The following is a 22118-nucleotide window of genomic DNA, read 5'->3' on the forward strand; positions in this document are numbered from 1 at the left end:
CAATCTGTTGTGAGTGAGAAATGAATTTTGTTGCAAATCTGGTATTGCTGCATGATATAGGCAAGAAAAATTAAAAGAGGATTAAGTTAAAGAATATGTAATATCAAATTTACATTACTCAATTTCAAAATGCATTACCTCACTATCAGGGTACGGAAGCTATCATTTCTGGGGAGCAATACATTTCTAACCAATAAATTGATGTTCTGCCATTTTCACTCGATTAACGTTGAAAATTTACTCTACTTTTAAATTTTCCAAACTTTTTTTTGGCTTGTTCTAAGAGCCACTTTATTTAATTAAGTTGTGGCGAAGAAAATGGTTGCTGTATTGTTGGTGTATTAATGGTTGCTAAGAAATACATAACTTAATAATTTTTTGCTTTGTCAATGCAATATAATATTCAGGCTTGTTTCAAACATACAGTTCATGAAAATTGCATTAAAGAAAAACTAAAAATATCATATCCAAATTATGCATAAATTGTAAAAATAGTGAATAAGATGGGACAAATTATTTGTTTTTGCCTCATATGTATTACATAAAAAGGCATTATATTCAACGCTATTAATATTGGAATTTATGTACCATTTAGCCTACGTAAGCACAGAATAGATATATACAGAAGCGCCACTCGATGTCGGAACCTCTGATGTTCGTGTCCCCAGCATCCGGGCAACTTTACACGGCGGCCATGTTTCCAGCCAGATAAATGCAGCCAGATTGCAATATAATATATAGTTCTACGGATGGGTTTTGGCAAATAAACCCAAATATTTCTATAGATTGGCCATTTTTAAAATATTTTTTTTGTGTGGATACAGTTAACACATCAAGCTCTCAACAATTTATCATTAATTCGACGTCCGTTTTGATAAATGAGGGTTTATTTACAAAGTAGATATGTATCTGACGAGATGCGTACTCGGTATATGGTTTGTCGTCAGTTTTAATTTTATCATATAAGAATTCTGCAGAGAATCTTGAAGACATTTGTTCTAACATTTGAAATCTCGGTCGTGGCTGAAACAAGTGACAAATCAAATTATCCTCCAGTTAGTTTATATATTGCAAACAACGTTTGGCAGGACATTCGAATCACCAAAATTGTCTACCCAGGTGTTTTAAACTATCAGAAGCGATGCTGCATGGCCACTATGAAAGTCATCTGATGCCAAAATATTTTGTATTCATCACAGTTGTGACTTGTGAAGCTTGAATGGCTTTTTGAGCAAGCTGGAACATAAGCAGCAGCATGTTGGCCTCCACCAATAAGGTGCTTGAATAGCAATTTGTAAAACATATACTGCCATATGGTCCACATGACTTAACTTTGTTATTTCTGCCTTTTTAAATTCAATCAGAAGATTATTTATATATTTGACATGGATGCTTATTGATGATGTGAGAAGTTAACATAAAAAAGCTTCCTGAATGCTTTTGTGAATTGGATTGGAGTTGGCTTGGCACAGTTTCCCCTGTCAAATGTTTTAAAAAGCTTGGTGTATCTGTGTTTCACCTTGGTAAACATTTTACTGTGTAAAGTATTACGATTTAAATAATGGCATTAAGAGTAACTATAACTGGTTTTGTCAGAATAAGTCTGTTTGTGACATGATTACTTACAATAAAAATTTTAATTTACTGAATGAAGTTTATGGATTTTAGCAAAATTAAATTTTCGAGCCCTTGTTGCAATAATATCTCTCTGCTGGTTGATCAATGCAGTGAATGAAACATAATTTAATCATTTTCACATACAATTGTTGGTCACAACTCACAAGTGAAGTTTAACCAAAGAGGTAAGCTGTAGGAGCTTGACAATATGTTTGACATAATGGTAAAGTTGTTAATTTAATTGTAACAATTTATCAATAACTTCATTCTTTAAAAAATTGTAATTTCATATATTGTTTATTAAAAATAAGACAACAAAAAACATCTTTATTTGTAAGTTAATACAAATTTGACAGACATGATAGCCACAGGAACTCAATATACAATTACAAAGAAAAACTTTCAATTACAATTATGCAGACAAGCTACATTGCAAATAAAAGCCCCGATTCAAGAATCAAATATAAATTAGTTTAGTCCAAATTTTATAATAATAACGTCTTCATTTGAAGAACGTTCTTTACGCACAGTAGGTCGTTTTATCGCTTCTATCAAATCCAAGTTGACCATCTAATAGGAAAGTCTTTACTAGAAAATACAGAAATGGAATCACACTAAATATATTTATTAATTTTGTCCTAAATTATAAATTCTAGGGCAACTGCCGTTCAATATAAGAGACGTTCTAAACATGGATCTCGCATACAATTCAAGGCAAGAAACTATAAAACCCGTAAAGTTATATTTGACGAACGTATTTTACAACAAAACTGTTCCTCGCCTCATATGCTTGGTATCCTATCCGATGGTATTAAAAATTTTGTCCATAAGTGAATTTAAATTCGTCAAATTTTCGAAAAACAACTCTTCATAATATTAGTCTATATACATTCTGGCCAGTTTATTCTGGCTAGAGTAATGGCGGACGCAAAAGATGCGCACTTGAGAACTGGGTACAAGTAGGGGACAGATTTTTCGCTGAGTGGCGCTTCTGTATATATTTATTCTGGTGACGTAAGGTTAAAGTCAAGATGTTTAAAGCAAAAATGTTTTATTCTTTTCAATGACTTATTTTAGAAGTGGCACAACCATTTATTTGCTGTTTAAGACGTGAATGATCATTTTGTACGAAATAAGTAGTTATAAACACTGGGAAATTTTCATTATGAGGTCGATGTTGAATAACATAACATTATTTTCAATTACCGCGTTTAATATTGTTCATGCAATAAGGCTATAGTCGCTGACCCATATACTTTTATACCTAAATTAAAATACTTTTATCGAATATTTCTAGAAGTAAATCTTGATCATATTTGAGAAATAGTGCGAGTGAAGGTTTTGCGTGTATATAGAATGATCAAACATTATTTCAATGGTAAATAAATGTTAGTAATAATCATAAACATTGCCAATTTATGCGGTAATTCAACTGTGAAATACGTGATATCTATCATTATAAGATTTGCAATACTTCAATCAATTTTAAAATCAATAAATATTGAAGTAAATGTAGGTAAGAGAAACGACATTGTAATTTAAACATCAAATACGAAATTTCTATGAGTGAAAATTCTTCTTCTTCTATTTACGACGCCATTCAAGGTCAAAAGAACTCCAAGCTTTTGTGATTACCATAATGTTTATGAATAATTTAAATCATTCTGAAATAATTGAGTAATGTTTTTAAGTCAATATTCACTTCGTCTTTTACTTTTCATTGCCATCAGAATTTCATCATCCAAATGATTACAAGCTTTCAAAACAGTAGACTTGATAAAAAGCTTGAAGTTATCCGGTTTTAAAGAATTACTGTAGCTCATTGGAATTCATGTATTTTAACGAGTATAGCATCGATGTTGACCACGGTAGCTTTGAACTACTAACATTGCTTCCTTCCTATTTATTTGATAAGAAAATATTGCCAAAAATCAGAAATGAAGCAAATGCAAACACGCTGTAGCCAAATCAACTCGCTACACTTCTTGATCAACTTGGTTTTACAACACCTAACGATATATTTCGAAATATTTCTCAACTGTGATTGGCTTGCGGTGAGCATAATCCATCTCATACGACCCGAGAAATATAGCATTGGTGAGAAATTTAAGTTTGAATGAACTATGAATAACGTTTAATGTAAGTCACCGTAAATCGTTAAAACTTGCGTTTCTACATATATTACGCATCGTAGTATAAGTCAACTGGAGTTATAGCTGCACCAAGTTTTATCTAAGTAGCATTGTTGATTGAGATGTGTTGCCACGATAGGGTGTTTTTCGATATTGATTTATAATGTAATGAAACGACGCGTATCATAATAGCTTAGATTTCTTTAAAAGTACAACAACATCTGGCTAGAGATAATCAATATAAAACAGTGAATAAAGAAAGAGTTGTTTCAAATACTTTGCCAACCAAGATGAATGCTGAAAGCTCATTCTCTGATTATCTATATTATATCTTTAAAAACATATTTTTGGCAATTAGCTGACTAAAATATTTAAGTCGTAATAGATCGTAAAGCTTATTTTACACGAATAATTACGTATTTAAAAGGGTAATTATGATATAATCAAAGAGAAGACGTGCAGGAAACTGCCTGCATTAAGTCTTGCTGGGAACACAGTGGTCTACTGCCAATCGAGACATACCACGCAATATTCTTACAAGTGTGCAATTTAACAAGTGTGCAAAGGTGATTGCTGAAAGCTCATTCTCTGATTATCTATTTTATATCTTTAAAACAAATTTTTGGCAATTAGCTGACTAAAATATTTAAGTCGTAATAGAACGTGAATATTTTTTACACGAATAGTTACAAAAAGACTAATTGTATCAATGATTAGAACTTTTAATCGTTTATAAAAATTAATCTAAGCGGCGTTTTTTGGATAAAACTGGTACTGATAAGAATTATTTTTGCAATAATATTATGAGGCAGTGGAAATGAGGTTACTTTTGGCATTGGCATTAAGTTGTCTCCTTATTAAGATTCCTCGTGCATTTTATAGACGCATAGCCTCAGTAGGGTCACCAGGTTGTTCAGAATAGTGAAGACGATGCAACTGTCAAAGATGTGAGACTTAAACGGGAGTACCAAAGCATGCGCTTTCAAAAAAGTCTTAATTGTAGCTATATGTTCACTATGACGCTATTCCATTCCGACAGGTTTCACAAAGATATAACTTTAGCTCTACGTATTTAAAAGGCTAATTATGATAAAATCAAAGATTACATGTGCAGGAAACTGCCTGCATTAAGTGCTTCTGGTCTACTGCCAACCGAGTAATACCATGTAATAGTCTTACAAGTGTGTAATTTAACTAGTTTAACAAGTACAATAGTGTTTTAAATATTTGCAGATGCAAAAGGCTATACACGCTGACAAATATAGATGTATAGGTATCTAATTTTTATCATATATTTCTGGAAACAACTTGATCATATTTGAATAATCGTGGAGATTATTATGCGTATATAAAGCACGATGAAATATTATTTAACGGTACAAAAATGTTTGTAACATTATTAAATATAGCATTTAATGGGGTCATATAGTGATACAACTGTGTAATACGTGGCATCTATCTTATGCATGTTGACTCTTTTATTAACCTTTCATTTGCTTAATGATGTCTTTTTTTATAAAGATTTGCAATATGATCAATAAATTTTAAAATCAATAAATATTAAAGTAAATGTAGCTCAGGGAAACGACATTGCAGTTAAACAACAAATACGAAATTTCTATGAGTGAGAATTCTTCTTCTTTACGACGCCAGTCAAGGTCAATAGAACTCCAAGCTTCTGTGATTACCATAATGTTTTTGAATAATTTAAATCATTATGAAATAATTGAGTAATGTTTTTAAGTAAATATTTACTTCGTTTTTTACTTTTCATTGCCATCAGAAATTCATCACACAAATGATTACAAGCTTTCTCAAAACAGTAGATTTGTTACAAAAGCTTGAAGTTGTCGGGTATTCAAGAATTCTACTGTAGCTCATTGGAATTCATGTATTTTAACGAGTATAGCATCGATGTTGACCGCGGTAGCTTTGAACTACTAACATTGCTTCCTTCCTATTTATTTGATAAGAAAATATTGCCAAAAATCAGAAATGAAGCAAATGCAAACACGCTGTAGCCAAATCAACTCGCTACACTTCTTGATCAACTTGGTTTTACAACACCTAACGATATATTTCGAAATATTTCTCAACTATGATTGGCTTGCAGTGAGCATAATCCATCTCATACGACCCGAGAAATATAGCATTGGTGAGAAATTTAAGTTTGAATGAACTATGAATAACGTTTAATGTAAGTCACCGTAAATCGTTAAAACTTGCGTTTCTACATATATTACGCATCGTAGTATAAGTCAACTGGAGTTATAGCTGCTCCAAGTTTTATCTAAGTGGCATTGTTGATTGAGATGTGTTGCCACGATAGGGTGTTTTTCGATATTGATTTATAATGTAATGAAACGACGCGTATCATAATAGCTTAGATTTCTCTAAAAGTACAACAACATTTGGCTAGAGATAATCAATATAAATCAGTGAATAAAGAAAACAGTTGTTTCAAATAACTTTGCCAAACAAGGTGCATGCTGAAAGCTCATTCTCTGATTATCTATATTATATCTTTAAAAACAAATTTTTGGCACTTTGCTGACTAAAATATATAAGTGTAATAGATCGTCCTTATATTTACACGAATAATTACGTATTTAAAAGGGTAATTATGATATAATCTGATTAGATGCAGAAAACTGCCTGCATTAAGTCTTGCTGGGAATACAGTGGTCTACTGCCAATCGAGTCATACCACGTATTCTTACAATGTGCAATTTAACAAGTGTACACGTGTACCAAGGTGAATGCTGAAAGCTCATTCTCTGATTATCTATTTTATATCTTTAAAACAAATTTTTGGAAGTTGGATTACTAAAATATGTAAGCCGTAATAGATCGTCCTTATTTTTTTACACGAATAAATACGTGTATTTAAAAGGGTAATTATGATATAATGAAGGATTGGACGAACAGGAAACTGCCTGCATTAAGTCTTGCTGGGAATCCAGTGGTCTACTGCCAATGGAGTCATACCACCGAATATTCTTACAAGTGTGCAATTTAACAAGTGTACAAGTGTACCAAGGTGAATGCTGAAAGCTCATTCTCTGATTATCTATTTTATATCTCTGAAAACAAATTTTTGGCAATTTGCTGACTAAAATATTTAAGTCGTAATAGATCGTGCTTATTTTTTTCACGAATAGTTACAAAAAGACTAATTGTATCAATGATTAGAACTATTAATTGTTTATAAAAATTAATCTAAGCGGGGTTTTTTGGATAAAACTGGTACTGATAAGAATTATTTTTGCAATAATATTATGAGGCAGTGGAAATGAGGTTACTTTTGGCATTGGCATTAAGTTGTCTCCTTATTAAGATTCCTCGTGCATTTTATAGACGCATAGCCTCAGTAGGGTCACCAGGTTGTTCAGAATAGTGAAGACGATGCAACTGTCAAAGATGTGAGACTTAAACGGGAGTACCAAAGCATGCGCTTTCAAAAAAGTCTTAATTGTAGCTATATGTTCACTATGACGCTATTCCATTCCGACAGGTTTCACAAAGATATAACTTTAGCTCTACGTATTTAAAAGGCTAATTATGATTAAATGAAAGATTAGACGTGCAGGAAATTGCCTGCATTAAGTGCTTCTGGTCTACTGCCAATTGAGTAATACCATGTAATAATCTTACAAGTGTGTAATTTCCCTAGTTTAACAAGTACGATAATGTTTTAAGTATTTGCAGATGCAAAAGGCTATACACGCTGACAAATATAGATGTATAGGTATCTAATTTTTATCATATATTTCTGGAAACAACTCTTGATCATATTTGAATAATCGTGGGAGAATATTATGCGTATAAAGCACAGGATGAAATATTATTTAACGGTACCAAAATGTTTGTAACATTATTAAATATAGCATTTAATGGGGTCATATAGTGATACAACTGTGTAATACGTGGCATCTATCTTATGCATGTTGACTCTTTTGTACTTAACCTTTCATTTGCTTAATGATGTCTTTTATTATAAAGATTTGCAATATGATCAATAAATTTTAAAATCAATAAATATTAAAGTAAATGTAGCTAAGAGAAACGACATTGCAGTTAAGCAACAAATACGAAATTTCTATGAGTGAGAATTCTTCTTCTTCTATTTATGACGCCAGTCAAGGTCAATAGAACTCCAAGCTTCTGTGATTACCATAATGTTTTTGAATAATTTAGTAATCACTATGAAATAATTGAGTAATGTTTTTAAGTAAATATTCACTTCGTTTTTTAGTTTTCATTGCCATCAGAAACTCATCATACAAATGATTACAAGCTTTCTCAAAACAGTAGATTTGTTACAAAAGCTTGAAGTTGTCGGGTATTCAAGAATTCTACTGTAGCTCATTAGAATTCATGTATTTTAACGAGTATAGCATCGATGTTGACCGCGGTAGTTTTAAATTACTAACATTGCTTCCTTCCTTTTTATGTGATAAGAAAATATTGCCAAAAATTAGAAATGAAGCAAATGCAAACACACTGTAGCCAAATCAACTCGCTACAGTTCTTGATCAACTTGGTTTTACAACACCTAACGATATATTTCGAGATATTTCTCCACTGTGATTGGCTTGCGGTGAGCAAAATCCATCTCATACGACCCGAGAAATATAGCATTGGTGAGAAATTTAAGTTTGAAAGAACTACGAATAACTTTTATTGTAAGTCATTGTAAATCGTTAAAACCTGCGTTTCTACATATATTACGCATCGCAATATAAGTCAACTGGAGTTATAGCTGCTCCAAGTTTTATCTAAGTGGCATTGTTGATTGAGATGTGTTGCAACAATAGGGTGATTTTCGATAATGATTTATAATGTAATGAAACGACGCTTATCATAATAGCTTAGATTTCTCTAAAAATACAACAGCATCTGGCTAGAGATAATCAATATATATCAGTGAACAAAGAAAAGAGTTGTTTTAAATAACCTTGCCAACCAAGGTGAATGCTGAAAGCTCATTCTCTGATTATCTATTTTATATCTTTGAAAACAAATTTTGGCACTTTGCTGACTAAAATATATAATCGTAATAGATCGTCCTTATTTTTACGAATATTACGTGTATTTAAAGGATAATTATGATATAATCAAGGATTAGACGTATAAGAAACTGCCTATGTTGCCACAATAGGGTGTTTTCTATATTGATTTATAATGTAATGAAACGACGCGTATCATAATAGTATAGATTTTCTAAAATACAGCAACATCTGGCTAGAGATAAATCAATATATATCAGTGAATAGAGAAGAGTTGTTTTAAATAACTTTGCCAACCAAGGTGAATGCTGAAAGCTCATTCTCTCATTATCTATTTATATCTTTAAACAAATTTTGGCACTTTGCTGACTAAAATATAGAAGTCGTAATAGATCGTCCTTATTTTTACACGAATAATTACGTGTATTTGAATAGGTAATTTTGATATAATCAAGGATTAGACGTACAGGTAACTGCCATTAAGTCTTGCTGGGAATACAGTGGTCTACAAATAGAGTCATACCACGCAATATTCTTTCAAGTGTGCAATTTAACAACTGTACAAGTCTGCTAAGGTGAAAGCTGAAGCTCATTCTCTGATTATCTATTTTATATCTTTAAAAACAAATTTTTGGCACTTTGCTGACTAAAATGTTTAAGTCATAATAGATAGTGCTTATTTTTTACTCAAATAGTTACAAAAAGACTAATTGTATCAATGATTAGAACTATTATTCGTTTATAAAAGTTAATTTAGTCGAGCTTTTAGGATGAAACTTGTACTGATAAGTTTTAAATAATGATTACAAATTTTAAGAAAGCAGTGGTTTTGTTACAATAATTGACTTTAATGGTTATTTACGGAATCTTCATTATATGTGTCAGTAGAATTTATGTTTTAAAACCTTATGGGATTGATGTCGACATTAGTCTCTGGTAGCTTTAATATAGCTTTTCCCCCTTTCATTATTTAATTTGTAAATGAAATTGCAGCAATTGAAAAACAAAGTTGCTAGATTTAAACAGATATGCTGTACCAAAATCAACCCTCTCCAAATATTATTCACCTTGGTATTGCAACACCTAATGATATACTTAGAATATCTTCTTACTGTAATTGGATGCATAGTGTAAAAATAATCTACCTCCCACTACGCAATAACAGAGTTGTAAAATTTAAATGTGAAAGAACGACAAATAATTTTTTAGTAAATCATCATAAATCTTGCCACGTTACTGTTATTATACATTGTGTGTTGTAATATAAAATCTTACTAAATGCAAGTATTATACACACAAAGTATTATTAAAGTGAAATTGTTGAGTGAGGTGTGTTTCAGCAATAGGGTGTTTTTCGATATTGATTTATAATGTATTGAAACGACGCGTATCATAATAGCTACATTTCTCTAAAAATACAACAGCATCTGGCTAGAGATAATCAGTATAAATCAGTGAATAAAGAAAACAGTTGTTTCAAATAACTTTGCAACCAAGGTGAATGCTGAAAGCTCATTCTCTGATTATCTATATTATATCTTTAAAATAAATTTTTGGCTCTTTGCTGATTAAAATATATATAAGTCATAATAGATCGTCCTTATTTTTACACCAATAATTACGTATTTAAAGGTAATTATGATATAATGAAGGATTAGACGTGCAGGAAACTGCCTGCATTAAGTCTTGCTGGGAATACAGTGGTCTACTGCCAATAGAGTCATACCACGCAATATTCTTACAAGTATGCAATTTAACAAGTGTACACGTGTACCAAGGTGAATGCTAAAGCTCATTCTCTGATTATCTATTTTATATCTTCAAAACAAATTTTGGCACTTGGCTAACTAAAATATACAATTCTTAATATATCGTCCTTATTTTTACACGAATAATTACGAATATTTAAGAGGGTAATTATGATATAATCAAGGATTAGACGTACAGGAAACTGCCTGCAAGTCCTGCTGGGAATACAGTGGTCTACTGCCAATAGAGTCATACCACGCAATATTCTTACAAGTATGCAATTTAACAAGTGTACACGTGTACCAAGGTGAATGCTAAAGCTCATTCTCTGATTATCTATTTTATATCTTCAAAACAAATTTTGGCACTTGGCTAACTAAAATATATAATTCTTAATATATCGTCCTCATTTTACACGAATAATTACGAATATCTAAAGGGTAATTATGATATAATCAAGGATTAGACGTACAGGAAACTGCCTGCAAGTCCTGCTGGGAATACAGTGGTCTACTGCCAATCGAGTCATACCACGCAATATTCTTACAAGTGTGCAATTTAACAAGTGTACACGTGTACCAAGGTGAATGCTGAAAGCTCATTCTCTGATTATCTATTTTATATCTTTAAAAACAAATTTTGGCACTTTGCCGACTAAAATATTTAAGTCGTAATAGATAGTCCTTCTTTTTTACACGAATAGTTACAAAAAGACTAATTGTATCAATGATTAGAACTATTAATCGTTTATAAAAGTTAATTTAATCGAGCTTGTTAGGATAAAATTCGTACTGATAAATTTTAAGTAATGATTACAAATTTTAAAAAAGCAGTGGTTTTGTCACAATAATCGACTTTAATGGTTATTTAAAGAATCTTCTTTGTATGGCTCAGTAGAATTTATGTATTTTAAACCTTATGGGATTGATGTCGAGAGTAGTCTCCGGTAGCTTTAACATAGCTTTTCCTCCTTTCATTATTTAATTTGTAAATGAAATTGCAACAATTGAAAAAAGGGGCTAGATTCAAACACATATGCTGTACCAAAATCAACTTTCAACAAATATTATTCACCATGGTTTGGCAACACCTAATGTTATACTTAGAAATATTTCATGACTGTAATTGGATGCATAGTGTAAAAATAATCTACCTCCCACTAAGCAATAAGTATAACAGAGTTGGCAAAATTTAAATATGAAAGAATGACGAATAACTTTTTTAGTAAATCATCATAAATCTTTAATCCTACGTTACTACATATATTGTGTGTCGTGATATAAAATCTAACTAAATGCAAGTATTATCCACAAAGTATTATCAAAGTGAAATTGTTCATTTAGATGTGTAGTCACAGTAGGTTGATTTTCGATATTGATCTGTAAGGCAATAAATGCCACGTATAATAATAGTTGAGATCTTAGAAACATAACATCATCTGGCCACAGCTAATAAATATAAATCAATAAACAAAGAAAAGAGTCGTTGCAATGCAAACAATAAATGCACAAAAAAGTTTTTCTTTGCCTCAAATAATATTGCAAACTAAGGTGATTAATAAAAGCTAAAATTCTGACTATCCATTCCGTATCTTTATAATATTTTTTATACTTTACTGGTTAAAATATTTTGAAAAGTTGCCGTTGTTAAAGTCGTTATAGATCGTGCTTATTTGTCGTAATGAGTAATTAAAAACGACTAATATTGTATCAATGATTGCAAATATCACGCGTTTATAAAGGTTAATATAATTCCACATGTTATGAGGTTGAGGAAAGGAGGTAATACCAGCAAAAGAATTAAGATGTTACCTAATTAAGATTCCTGATGCAACATAGATATATAACCCCAGTAGCGTCACTAGGTTGTTGAGAGTCGAGACAATGCAAGCGTCTAAGATATGCGACTTAAATAGGCGTTCAAAAGCTTGCACCCATAAAAAATGATTGTATGTTTGATGCTATTTCCTTTGTAGGTTTTATGTTATTATAAAAGCCACACGTTTCAGAGGAGCAATTTTATTATTAGATTTGTTAACACATGTATTCAAAGCAGTATTATAGACAACGATGCTGACTGTATTGACTTTGTTATGTGACCGTTTACAGAAAGCAACTATTTTGTTTCAAATCAGATTCTGTTGCAAACTACCAGCTAAATCTTTTCATACTTTATGAACTTTCAAATTGATCTTTGGAACAACTTTGTGGAAACACGTCCAGCATTCTACCACGAGGGACGCTACGACTAGCACGTATATAACGTAAAAACTGTCGGAAAACCACTAGTCTATGAAAAAAACTTCAATCGAATTAATTGTATAATAGGAGTTGTCAAATAATGTAACAATAAACTATTAGCAATTTTAGCTTAAGCAGAAATGTTTCAACCAATTTTACACAAGGCCATTGTTCGACATAGTAACGCTAAAATCTTTCCTATTAAATTATAATCGAAAATAGTTTAATTATGCAGTTGCAATTGACAAAGTTTTCAATGAAAGTAGCTAACTTTTGACTGAAGTTACAGAAGGTTAAACAGTTTGCTTCGCTTGTAATTTTTTCAACATCTAAATTTAATGTATATTTGCTAAAATGCATGAGTACTCAAGAACACTGACTTTTTATCTCCTTCACCCGTAGTTAACAGAATCTTCCAAACATAAACAAAAAGATACGTGATGTGCTTAATATAGCTATTAGTCATAATTGTAACTCATTAACATTTCATTTAGAAGAACTATAGTACCAAGCATCGTTAGGACCATTCTCATATTTGCAAGTGTCCTTGAAGCAAGCATCATCTCAACACTTTGTTAATGTGTTGAGAAGAATTGAGTTGATAACAGAAGCAAAATACAGATTTGAAACTGTAAGTAAATATAAAATATTATATTTCTTTTAAAACTACATTATAATTTAAAGATATTTTAAACTTTATTCAATCTACTGCTTTTAACGTTATAAACTATTTGTGCGTTCGTCGCTTTGTCGGAAAAATAGAGTTGTTTTTCATTCATAAAGACTATAACAATGAATCCAAGCGCATATACGTACAGTATGAATGTAATGACAAAATTTCCTACAAATATCAAGCAGAAGTCATTTGCAATAAGATTAGATTTGTTGGTGGCATAATTCTAAGAGAATGTTGTTATTTTGAGAAATATTAACTAAAAACATTACTGCCCAAATATTGACTTGTATAACATATTCCCTGTCATCCATTCAAGGAACTAAACGTGAGCCTCAATTATGCGAAGTGAAAACGAAAAAAATTTTACAAAACTTCATAAAAGAATAATAAATAAAAGTCAAGACATAGTTGAAATGCCTGCTCACAAGCGACCTCAAATATCAATTATATCTCGATCAAGGACCGGTATTAGCAACTTGTACTTAGTAGAATGTATGCCTGGTATATATATAGTCCAGTGGGTAGAATTTAAATTGCTTATACAGAGTTTGCTTTATTCATACATGCTCACAGTATAGTTGGTGAAGTCAAAAACGATAAAAATGAATTCATTTTGCTTTTTGAATATTGTACAAAATACAAATAATATTTCTTTATAACTACATTTCACATTAAGTGGAAGATGGTACGTGTCAAACTATAAACAAACTATGAAACTTGGATCATTTGATATGCGCAACGCAAAGCGTTTACTTTCAAATGTAATCTAATACAAGTCATAAACGTGTTGTGTTCATTTATCGTTTATTGAGTGACGTTCTCTGAACGATATCTTAGACACGTCAGAGAACTTTTGAAACACAATTACAGCAAAATGCTTTTCGTTGAAAAACTTTTAAAGGTAGCAAGAAATCTAAAATGACGTTACTTTCCTTGAAGCGAGAACAGTGGATGCGAGATTTGAGCACAGTCACTGACATGCAATCTGAGCTAGAGCGTTCGAAAATGCAGAAAGAGTCAAACAATTAATTGATCGGATGACTAAATAATATCATTTCAAATCTCAAACAAATTTGAAGAAAATAATGTTAAATATACATTTTTATTTTAATAAGGCTCATTTCATCTACTTCAGTTAGTAATAATATACTTGACAGGCACACACATGCACGCAACGCGCACCTATTTTTTCTTCTTTTAGTTTAAAAACAAAAAATAGTCAATACAAAGTTTGCAGATGTGCATGTTATGATGATTTGACTGAACTATCACGTTTTTACTAAACAAGGACAATTTTAGGAAAACATCATCTGTTTCACACCAAAACCATGACCAGCCGATATTTAAAGAAATATAGTGCATAAGCAAATTCCAAAACTGTTTTTCGCTTTCGGACCTTTTGACGGAGTAACTAATAATAATAGCATTCCTAAACATCTGTTCGCTGAAGGCTATCAATTTGTTTCATCTGACGTTGAATCCTTTAACTAACGCTCCATCCACGCACAGTCAAAATGATTTAGACAGCATTTACGATGAACACATAATTTCAACAACTTAAAAAGTCTACATTGAAAAAACTCATCTTAGATTGCTGCAACGAACCTGCCCTTTTAATAACATAATTAATACCCAAACGATTTATGTTTCTATGTGTTCCTCGTTAGAACTGTCCTTGCTAATATAATTTTAATCAAATTTGAAAATTAATAGTTTACGATCTCATTAATGATGGCAAAATTAAAATCTACAACCGTTATGTTGATGACACGCTTGTTTTGATCAAACCCTCCAATATTTCCGCTATCTTATCGAATTTTAATAGTTTTGATGCCAATCTCACATTCACAATTGATAAATTTCACGATAGCATAAATCATATTCTAGATATAAAAATTTCTGGTTGATGGAGCTGACATTTACCGATAAGACACTCCACCGGTCAGTTCTCAGATTTCTTAGCTTCGAATCTTTCATCGAAAAATTGCATAGAAACTTTACCACCATGCCTTCAAAATTTGTAGCAATACACTTTTCAACAATCAAATTGAAATAATCATATCTTACATGTCTTGGAATGGTTATCCTAACACCGTTACAAACTTTTGTTTAAAAGACTAAAATCCAAATACAACGATTCTATTTCCATTGACAAACTGCTCTTCAATAGATGAAAATCTACCTAAAATCTGGGTTCATATTCCTATCTTGGCATGCGTTGCGATTTCCTCTTAAAATCCTGTTTTAAGAAAATGCAAAGACTCTATTTTCTCAACCGGTGACATTTGTTACTATTTATGTCACTAAAAATCTCCTATTTTGTCTATAACAACGACAAACTTCCTTTACTTTTCTCGCAGTAATTTTGTATACAATATAACTCTGCCCTAACTTTGGTAAAACTTACATCGGCATGACACAAGATGGCTGTCTGTACGGCTCAGAGAACATGCAACCAGACTCTCTTCTAGTGAATTTGGCTATCATTTCTCTGAGTGAAAACGCTCAATTCCTGGCTGACTCTACAAACCAGTTCTCACAACTCAATTGTCTCCCTCCACCTCCCAGAACTCCCTCCTACAGAAAACCTTGTAATCAACAACTATAAAATACTCACTTAACTAAATCCAACAACTACCACATTCTTGCTTTTCTTGAAGCACTTCTCATCAAACATAACAAACCTCTCAACACGGACTTAAAGCTAGCAAAGAACAACTCTTCTCTTCAATACAATACTTAATTCTACCAGCAGGGTCTGTAGTATTAATTCATCTTTTGAAATACTACACCTCTCCCAACTCTGCTTTTGTAAGTATCACACTAATAATTTCTATTGCTTACTTCCGTTTATTTAATTCATGCATTATAAATATATATGTGTGTATGGTTTTAATGATCATTTTGTCTGAGGATGACTTTGAAATAAAGTCGACAATTTACAGTTCACTTCTCGTCTTGTTTTAATGCATGTTTTGCAATCTCAAGTTGTCTTGCTTTATACTATATCGTCTGTTTTATGCATGGGATTGTTTCATACTACACTAGTTTAACTATTCTCATTTATGTTGATCGTTCAAATCCAACTTTGCGCTTGTGTTGTAAATGCTCCTTCACACTTTCTGAATGGGACTTCGAATTGCTTCATATCTATTCTAAAACACTATTTTACTCGAGTGATGACTTCATATTGAAAATTTTGCAAAAATCGTATTATTGATGAAGAAATCAATTGGCCATTGATCGGGCCTGAAGCAGCTTTGGGTATCTGGGTGTCCAAACACCCACAATTCTATTTACTGTATGTGTATCTTATAGAAGAAACACACCGAAAATTCTATAAGCGTTTTAAACATTGACAAATTGTGCATGTCATGTGTATCCAGTGAGCTCTCGAAAGAAGAACATTGATTGAAAATATCTAAAAAAAATTTTATTACTATTCTAAGTTTCTTGCGTTATTACATGGTAGATATTGAATACCCAAATCACATGAAACTATCAAAGCATCTGCCATTAGTACTAATCAAGGAGATGGATATGTCGCACGTTTGACTGAGTTTTTTTTAACGCTATTGTTTACTTCTTTCCCTTAATGCTCATCAAAATTATGGACATGTTCTATAAATCAATTTCTCACTAGAGACCATGCCAAATGGATGGTTTAAAACGCTTCTTTAACCATAGATATGAATTACCAAAACACTCATTCTCTGCAAGATGATATACAGTAACTGCAATAAGAAAAACTTGTTCACTCTTTGTTCTCCGCAATTGCCTTGCATTATAGTAACACTGACAAACAAAAAGAAACTGGATTAAAGAAAAATATCGTAGAAGATTATATTTATTAAACAGATTTCTACAGATCAAATCTAGAATCCTTTTGTCTGCTGCATTTAAAAATCAAGTGACACCACTTGTAATTGCAAACCTTAAATATAGGATGGTATAAGAACGCTAAAAATTTGCGTTATTGAATAAAAGAAATAACAAAGTTAAGTTAAATTGCAAATCTTCTACAATTTTGATTGTATAAGTCAGACATTGGCGGGAGATTAAAATCACACTATAGGTTAACACATAGGTTCTCTTTAATGGGTCGTCAAAATTTGACAGTATTTTTTTATAATCTGCTTGCTTTAAAGCAAAAAAGGAGATTGGTGATTTCTGAAAGCGTCTTCATTCTCCCCATTGTTTTCTTTTTGTCGACGGTTTATCAATGAAGTGTTTATAAATTCTTAAAAATCAACTGCGCCATAACAATTTTTCCATCACTGAGTGATTAATGCTATATTTCCATAGAAGAGATATCGACTGTATTCAAAAACGTACTCTAATATAGCATTTCTGCCAATCAGAAATTGCACTGCTATTAATTCTCATTTTTTATGGTGGCAAGAATTTTTATATATTTCAATTCTAGCAATCGGTTTTGGTGGAATACCGCTTGGAATAGTGTTTTTGAAGTATGTGTTAACGTGGCGAGCTTTTAGAATGCATGTTAGATTATTTGTTTTCCACCTGTGATTTACTCCCGCACTATCATTTGTAAAGTAACCAAATGAAGTCATTGATTATCAAGTCAGATCTCTTAAGATTCAAAAATTCAGAATTACATTATTTGTAAATATTCTCTGTGCACGTTAAGGATTGTACATGCAGTTAGTTTATTTGAGTCGACTTTTATTTCAACTTTATGTACAACATTGCTCTTACACAACAAGACGCCAATGTATTTGTTTCTTTACTAAGGGTATTCACGAATTTCAAGATAACCACAATGGATTACTTAATAACAGTCAAGACCGGTGATCGAGCTGAGCTGGAACAAATTTACAGTTTCTATCAAACTTACTGGTAAATACATATAATTTATAAATGAGAAATTTACTTACTTACTAATTAATTACCAATGATTTTTACAGGTAAGAATGGTAAGGAAACTCGGTATTTTGAGTTGGACAAATTTTTGCAAATGATTTCGAAGAAGGCGATGAGGATGAATATGAAGTAAACGAAAAGATGTTGGTGAAATTGTAATGGTTTTTGAATCTTCGCGCGTAACGATACTATCTGCTTGGTTTTTGGCAAAAATTACAATAGAAAAAAGTAGTATCGGAGAGAAATTTATGCTTTTCCTTGTTATCGATGGATAAAAGAAGATTTTGTGGTTTATGAAGGAGCTGGTAAGATTAAGATTTGAATTAACAAATTGTTTTGCTGTGTTGTGGCCAGTGAGCTCTATTAACAGACAGGAACGATAACCTGATACAAAAAGCTATATAATAATATAAAGCCAATATGGCAGCTGTAGAGTGTTTTTTCAGGTATAAAACACGCGTAAGCGTGTATTTCACGAAAATAGAAAACACATCCTACATGGCAATGTTTTTACAATATGTTGTGTGAGTTTTACGTTTGAAAACTTAAAATATGTCGTGTTTTTAAACTTTACGATTGTTATGTAAAAGATTTTAATGACTATTCATTTATCTGAAAAATAAGTTGTGACAAATTTTAAGATGTTGAGGATTATTGTTTTCAGTCGGCAAAATGTTTGCATGACTCGAGAGCTTTAGTTTTGGTCGATTAGTTTTTTCTGATGTATAACATATTAAATAGATCAAAATTATTGTACAGTTAAGATATATCTAAAAGGAAGTTTTATTGTTTTTTAAATTCATCAAACTCATCGTGGAAGATAAGAAAACAATGTCTTGAGAAACATTAATGCTTTGATTTTTCACTGAACTTACCTTCTTTCATCCAAGATTTCCACATTCATCAAAGAGTGTCCAATATTTACATGTTCTGTAAAGCTATCAGTTATTTTGTCTTGTGGTAAAATAATGCTTGAATTATCTCAACAAATGAAAAACCATAACTCATATTAAAATCGTTCATTGTTTCTCATAAAAACAAGACCACGCGTCTGTATGGTGTCCAGGAGCCTAGATCATACATACAAAACCACATAAGGGCTTGGACCATACGTAAAAAGCATCATGCTTGGCTTCAAAGATGAAAACTTATTTATCGTCCAGCTACTAATAGAGTTCACTTACTGTGGATAGTTTGATTTTATTATTTCTGCATTTGTATTAATATTCTGTTTTACAAATTTCTAATACTCTTTTCTTATTGTTTTCTTCAACTACATGATAATTTTGTTATTTATTAATGCAGTAGCGTGGTGGTGTTTGACTGCGGGGCCAAAGCAAATCTCGCGCCCTCTTCACCTTTGAACTAATGAAATTTGTAGTACACGCCACAGTATTTTTGAGTCTCGATACTTGCATGTAGCCTTTGATTTGATTACACTTGAAGCGAGGACTGCTCTAACAACAGAAAGTTAAAATAGCGCGAATAGAGTAAAATGACTAATATTTGATTAACTACAGGAGAAATCACTAGAGAAGTCCGACGGTCATTTTTTTGTGATGATAACCAAAATATTATAGATCATTTATTTACAAAATGATAATTTTGTCTCAATCACCACCAACTAAAAGTCCGTCTTATTATTTTATTAGCTCTCGCTCTATGGTCATTGACAAACGACTGAAACTAGTCGGACGTCTGTTTAAGAGACAGTCTTTAGTCAATAACTCAATAGACTGCTAAGTAGGCTAGCACCTCTATAATAAGAGTAGCGACGTCGTCAAAAAATCTTAAAATTCAAAAAATAAATTATTTTTTTCCGCTTCAATATAGAATCTTTGCAAAAGAATTTTATACAACTATATTTCTATTTTAATCCTACGGGACGTCTTGAATTTTAGATGATTGATTTTCAGTATTCACACTAACCCTTTAGTATACCTGTAATGATATTTGAGAAGTTTATTTTAACTATTGCAAGTAAAATTTTGCATTTGTTAGTATAACATTGTAGTTAACCCTAGTGAGCAGGCTACCCACAAAAATATTATTAATCTTGAGAAAGCCAAGAAAATTATTGATAGGCAAAAACTATACATTTTGGCCTTATTGCCCCTAGGACATTAAATTTGACCCTGCATGGCTCAGTCATTGCACATTGACAAGTCAGGTGTGGTGGCCACATAACAAAACATCAAGAATGCCTCTTCTACTGTAAAACGACCCACTTAAGGTTTCATTTTGATCAGTCTTCCTTTTTCGCCAAAGTTAACTTCATCAACTGTGTATTATAACTGTGGAAATAACTGTTCTGCTTCACCATTTTTCTAGCTCAAATTTAAAATTTTGTGACTCATATTCATTTCTGCGCCCTTTCAGAAATCAACGTCTGAGTGGGGGGGGGGAGGACTGGCCCTTCTGGCCGCCCCGCCACCACGCCACTGTACGAATGTAGAGGTTTCCCTTTTCATGTCCACCTGCCATCGCCTTTAGCGAAAATAAAAAACATAAAAAGAAAAGTACGTCTTGCAAACTCACGGGGTATTCTTCAGATTGCACAAGAAAATACGCTATTGGCTACACATTAGCTGGGTAATATGCATGAAAGATTATTCATCTATTTCTCTAGCATACGCATCTAAGGCAAGCTATTAACATCAACTATTTTTCAATTCTTTCAGATACTACTTATCAGAACACCACAGCTCCCAAAACATGATTTGCCTAGAAACAATGAATTTTTAGCAATGTTTACACTTTTGTTAAAAAATCTTAATCAGTAAAGTGTAAGCTGTCACCAAAGAAAATCAAACGCGGAGATTTGCATTGAAGGAGCCATAAAAATTTAACATTCCTGCCTTTAAATTTTTGTGTTTTGATTTCCTCGTTTAGATCACTTATTTGCTTGACTTAACAATATGGAGCACTTTTCTATAATATTTGTCCTTTATTTTCTTTTTTTTTTTGCACTTTGTTTCTTTCTTTTTGCATTGATATTGATGATGATTCTGCTCCAAACCAACTCAGAATTAAGTAAAATTTAATGTATGTTGCTATTCCGAAAATCTTGTTTTTCAATAAAATAATGCTTTCAAAATTTTACACCGCCTTTGTATATTGGTATTCACTAATATATAATGTATTTAATGGCCATTTTATTCCTTTATTATTTATGAGAGGTATCTAATTCATTGTAATTTTTTTATGAATTTTCAGCCATTTTGCCCAATTCTCCTGACAATGTCGAAGTGCTCAAACAGCAACGAAAAATTAGAGGTTCAGAAAAAACAGAATATCTACAAATGGAAATAATCCTAATTTTACAAAAGATCTACCGGATTTGTTGCTGTAGAAGACGAAAGTCCTCTTAATTTGCCTTTAGACGCAGTTCACTGGTTCAGATCTTCTTTCTTTGTTCTCCGTTATTTTGGAAGATTTTCAAATTCCTGGGCTTTGCAACATTTTTGAGGTTTTGAGGCGTGGGACTCGTTAGAAGACTATCGAAACCTCATAACTCCTGCAATTGACGGTGGTCTTCCTATTGCAGCTGAATATTGGAGAGATGACGTTTGGTTTGGAGCAAATTTTAAAACTGGCTCTAATCAGAAGTGGTAAAAAAATGTAAAGAGCTTCCAAAACTTTCCTGTGCAAGGTGAAAGAAGTGGAGAATATTGATCGTGGATATACACTGGAAAAAATCATAAAGGTGACTGTTCTCTTTCAATAAAGATGTTAGGGGTTATTATTACTTATCATATTTGCATCACTCCATTTCACTAAACTAAAGTTAAAATGAGAAAGTAATAAAATT

At 31.8% G+C, this 22118-nt stretch overlaps 2 long non-coding RNA genes across 3 annotated transcripts; both read left to right on the forward strand.

The window, feature by feature from the left end:
- Positions 1–6774: 6774 nt before the first annotated feature.
- Positions 6775–18426, forward strand: LOC124457696. 2 transcript variants are annotated; one of them, XR_006952737.1, is made up of 4 exons: positions 6775–6789; positions 13242–13378; positions 18179–18283; positions 18352–18426. It is a non-coding gene; the product is annotated as an uncharacterized LOC124457696 (long non-coding RNA). The 2 variants fall into 2 exon arrangements; XR_006952738.1 differs by lacking the exon at positions 6775–6789 and adding an exon at positions 12043–12057.
- Positions 18427–18529: 103 nt separating this feature from the next.
- LOC124458005 lies at positions 18530–21570 on the forward strand. The gene is made up of 2 exons (XR_006952942.1): positions 18530–18612; positions 21524–21570. It is a non-coding gene; the product is annotated as an uncharacterized LOC124458005 (long non-coding RNA).
- The last annotated feature ends 548 nt before the right edge of the window (positions 21571–22118 follow it).

The sequence above is a fragment of the Xenia sp. Carnegie-2017 genome, unplaced genomic scaffold (assembly GCF_021976095.1).
Source record: "Xenia sp. Carnegie-2017 unplaced genomic scaffold, XeniaSp_v1 HiC_scaffold_6, whole genome shotgun sequence".
In the NCBI taxonomy this organism is placed as follows: Eukaryota; Metazoa; Cnidaria; class Anthozoa; order Malacalcyonacea; family Xeniidae; genus Xenia; species Xenia sp. Carnegie-2017.